This window comes from Hyla sarda, chromosome 5 (genome assembly GCF_029499605.1).
Source record: "Hyla sarda isolate aHylSar1 chromosome 5, aHylSar1.hap1, whole genome shotgun sequence".
Taxonomy (NCBI): domain Eukaryota; kingdom Metazoa; phylum Chordata; class Amphibia; order Anura; family Hylidae; genus Hyla; species Hyla sarda.
This window is the reverse complement of record NC_079193.1, coordinates 11,678,619-11,683,743: the sequence shown is the minus strand read 5'-3', so window position 1 is coordinate 11,683,743 and position 5,125 is coordinate 11,678,619.

The window sequence follows — 5,125 nt, the reverse complement described above, 5'->3', positions numbered from 1 at the left end:
TACATCACTACCACGCTCCTCATGACGTCACGCCATGCCCCCTCAATGAAAGTCCATGGGAGGGGGCGTGGCATGGTAGTAACGTCACGACCTTGCCGCCCGCTGGCGCAGCGGAGTACCCCTTTAAAATCGCTTCCCAACATGTACCAAACTGTAAAGTCCGGAAGGGACTATGGAGCGGTGGGTGCTGCCACCTGCTGGAATAAAGGGGAACACCTAAGCTGTTCTCTATATCAGACTTTTCACCTTAGTGCAGTGTTTCAGGATGCCTCCAGCTGTTGCAAAACTACAACTCCCAGCATGCCCGGACAGCCGTTGGCTGTCCGGGCATGCTGGGAGTTGTAGTTCTGCATGGGTATTTTTTGCTCTTTATCGATGTTTTGAGGCTCAGTGACAGTTTTTCAAAATCGCAGCGCGCTCTCTCTATGGCATTTTTTTTCCCCATAGACTTCTATGGTGAAAAAAAAAAAAAAAAAATATATATATATATATATAAAAAAACATGAAAAAATAAGCCATGTATAAATGTATATGGAAGGTTGTTTTTTTTTTCAGGCTTTTTTTTCCCCACCCCAATTCTTCAATAGAAATCCTTGAGTCACACGATGAAAGAATCACATGACTTGTAGAGAGAAAAACACAATGGGATAAAACGGAATATAATATATATACTGTATATAAAAAATTAAAAAAAACACGCCAAGGCTTAATATACACCATTTTAGAAACGAAAAATGTGCCAGAAAAACGGAATAATGGAGGAGAAAAATAATATTTTTTTTTTACCTTTTAGAGAAGTTTTTAGGCTCAGTGACAGTTTTTGAAACCGCAGCATGATCAGTTTTTTTTTTTTTTTTGTCTTTTTACACGAAATTGCAACGTTTTTCCTCCTACAGGCCCAAAAAAAAAAAACCATGTGTGCATGTATGTTGGTGTTTTTTTTTTCTGGTGTTTTTTTTCTCAACTGTTTTCTATAGAAATACTTGAGTCACGTGATTAAGGAATCACATGACTTGTAATGAGAAAAACGGGATAAAATAAATAAAAAAGCACCTATTATGAATTCTATTTTTGGACAAAAAAATTGAAATATTTTTTTAAAACATTTCTGAGGCCAAACAAAACGTGTGTCTGTCTGTTGCCGTAAAGAGGTTTCCCAATGCTTGCATTAATATGGTGCAGGGGCCTGTAAGAAAAATAGGAGAAAAAAAGTCATACTTACCTACCTGCAGTCCCTCACAGCTCCCGTTCTCCTGTCCCCTGATGTTTCTGCCTCTTTCCTGCTTCTTCCACTCGTTGAAGGACCTGCCAGCTCAGCCAATCACTGAACAGGGGTGTTCAGTCTTGGCCAGTGATTGGCTGAGCTGGAAGGTCCTGCTGGAAGGAAGAAGCAGCAAAAAGACAGAAGCATTGGAGGAAGAACAAGGGATCAGGGAGAGGTGAGTATGACTTTTCCCCCCATTTTTTACGAGATTTTTATGCAAGCTCCGGAATATCCCTTAAATACAACCAGCAAGAAAAAATGGTCAATGCCTTAAAGGGGTACTCCGGTGAAAAACTTTTTTTTTTTTTTTAAATCAACTGGTGCCAGAAAGTTAAACAGATTTGTAAATTACTTCTATTAAAAAATCTTAATCCTTCCTGTACTTATTAGCTGCTGAAAACTACAGTGGAAATTATTTTCTTTTTGAAACAAAGGGCTCTCTGCTGACATCATGAGCACAGTGCTCTCTGCTGACATCTCTGTCCATTTTAGGAACTGTCCAGAGTAAAAGGAAATCCCCATAGCAAACATATGCTGCTCTGGTCAGTTCCTACAATGGACAGAGATGTCAGCAGAGAGCACTGTGCTCATGATGTCAGCAGAGAGCTGTGTGTTTCAAAAAGAAAATAATTTCCTCTGTAGTATTCAGCAGCTTATAAGTACAGGAAGGATTAAGATTTTTTAATAGAAGTAATTTACAAATCTGTTTAACTTTCTGGCACCAGTTGATTTAAAAAAAAAAAAAAAAAGTACCCCTTTAAAGACAGAAGAGGGAGATTAACCTGTTACTGCCCTGTGTATCCCTGGATACCATCATCCTAACCCCCCCCCCCCCCCCCCCCCGCATTACTTTGTGCCCTCCACCCCTGCCAGACACCTAACTGCCCCCTGTATGATATGTGTGTAATTGGTTCTTAGACTTCGTGCAGCTAGACTTATGCATTGTAAGTATTATATTCCATTTTTTATTGTTTTATCTTCTGATAAGTGTTTGGGGGCTCGGCCCTGCACCCGACACAGCGTTTGTATAAGTAAAATTGTCGCTCGCTGCCATGTACTTGGCTCCTCAGTATCATCAGAGATGATGGAATCAGCCAGGAAATGTTATGTCGGAGGTGTCAGGCTGCAGCCGCCATCAATCTGAAATATTATAGAGTCTGAAGCCTTTATGAGATAATAAGTGTACCCCCCCCCCCCCCCACACACACACTTCAATGCCTTTTGTGACCTCAGGTCCTGCTGATCTGTTCCAGCACCTATTAAATAACATTACACATGATTCTTGTTCCATATATCAGGCCGGATGTGTAGAAAGGATTCCTCAAAGGGAGTAATGGACTGCTGCAGAACTACTGCTCCCAGCATGCCCTGACAGCCACTTCTCAGCAGACATCACATTATCACCGGAGACAGGATTACAGAGAACGGTGACACCGGCGGGTAACACAGGTTTACACCATTTATCATTGGGGAAATCTCACCACTTCCCCCTCCCTGCACAGAGCATGTCCGCAACACTAGAAGTCAATGAGTCCGCTCCAGACTATTGTTTATTATGGTAACTGCTATAAATTATATCTCAAAGTATCTCAGGCAACATAGAATTATACAATCTGGCTTAATTTGGAAAGAAAAAATTAGGTTTTGGAAGAGAAGAGGAAGGAGGGAGAAGGAGGAGAAGGAGGAGAGGAAAGAGGAGCAGAGGAAGGAGGAGGAGGAGGAGAGGGAGAAGGAGAGGAAGGAGAAGGAGAGGGAGGAGAGGAAAGAGGAGCAGAGGAAGAGGAAGGAGGAGGAGGAGAGGGAGAAGGAGAGGAAGAAGGAGGAGGGGAAGGAGAGGGAGGTAAGGAAGGAGGAGGAGAGGAAGGAGAGGGAGGTAAGGAAGGAGGAGGGGAGGAAGGAGGGAGAAGTAGGAGGGGAAGAGGAAAGAGGAGCAGAGGAAGAGGAAGGAGGCGGTGGAGGGGAAGGAGGACTAGTGGCCCAAGGGGGACAAAAGGAAGAAGTAGGATGAGAGGAAGCAGAAGTAGCTGGAGAAGAGAGAGGAGAAGTAGTAGGTGAAGAGAAAGGAAAAATAGGAGGAGGAGTAAGAGGAAGGAGGAGGAGGAGATGGAGGGGAAGGAGGACTAGTGAGAGGAGGGGGAGAAAATCGGAAACTCATATGGGGGAGTACAGGGCAGATATAATGGGTTATGGCTGTCACGCCCCCACCCATAGACTTGCATTGAGGGGGCGTGGCCGACCCTCCACAGCATTTATTTCCGTATGTTGGCCAGTGGAGTGCCCCTTTAAACATACAGGGGAGGAGCTGCTGCATTCCCTACACACAGCTTCCTGCGGTACCAAGCTCAGCCAGAAGCGGCTGCCGATTTCTGCATATACTGGCGGAGATTCATCAATACCTGTCCAGAGCAAAAGCTGCTGAGTTGCCCATAGCAACCAATCAGATCGCTCCTTTCATTTTGCAGAGGCCTTTTCAAAAATGAAAGAAGTGATCTGATTGGTTGCTATGGGCAACTCAGCAGCTTTTCCTCCGAACAGGTTTTGATAAATCTCCCCCATTGGGTCCAGGTATAGGGGATATGTGTAATAGAGGGGGGGGGGGGAGGGATCACAGCGGAGGAGTCACACACTGAGAAGCGCGGATCGGGAAGTGCAGTGAATACATGATACAAATGAGCCGACTCCGACAAGAATGGAGATCGCAGCAGAGGGGGAAGAGCCAGAGAAGCTTCTCCTCCGCGCTCCTCTGGTCACCAGTTGCTGCCTTGTAGCAGCCATGCCTATCAAGTGTTAAAAAAATAACATGCTGGTAGCAGGCCCCATCTCTATCCTGGGCCCTTGGGCAGTGCCCAACCTGTCAGTCCCTGGACTAATCTGATTCTGGCCGGGCGCACTTCACTGACAAATACCGGCAGCCATTGCTTGGCCAGTATTTTACATACAAGATTACCCGCGGGAGATAGAAATACCGGCTTGGTGGCAACCCTACCGGCTTGGGGCTTTGTCTGTCTTATTGCAGTAGTAGTGCTCCATAGACTTACAATGGAGCCTTGTCTTCTCCAATCAGACAGACTGAGCACTGAGGCAGGGAGTGAAGAGCGCTGCTGTACGCTTCTTCCGGCTGTATCTAGAGCTGGGTTGAGACCCTGACCCCCGACCTGTCAAATGTTTTCTTTTTAAATTGACAGTAATGCTATAAGAATTAGCAAAAACTGGATTATGATGGAGGTAAAATGACTCCTAAGGAATTATGTGTCCTACAGCTCAGATAGAACCCCAAGAATTCACATAGAGGGTATCAAACATGGCAGCACGTATACCAGGCTACACACATAGGGGGCCATTTATCAAAATCTATCCAGAGGAAAAGTTGCTGAGTTGCCCATAGCAACCAATCAGATAGCTTCTTTCATTTTTCAGAGGCCTTTAGGCCTCTGAAAAATGAAAGAAGCAATCTGATTGGTTGCTATGGGCAACTCAGCAACTTTAGGCCTCTGAAAAATGAAAGAAGCGATCTGATTGGTTGCTATGGGCAACTCAGCAACTTTAGGCCTCTGAAAAATGAAAGAAGCGATCTGATTGGTTGCTATGGGCAACTCAGCAACTTTAGGCCTCTGAAAAATGAAAGAAGCGATCTGATTGGTTGCTATGGGCAACTCAGCAACTTTAGGCCTCTGAAAAATGAAAGAAGCGATCTGATTGGTTGCTATGGGCAACTCAGCTACTTTAGGCCTCTGAAAAATGAAAGAAGCGATCTGATTGGTTGCTATGGGCAACTCAGCAACTTTAGGCCTCTGAAAAATGAAAGAAGCGGTCTGATTGGTTGCTATGGGCAACTCAGCAACTTTAGGCCTCTGAAAAATG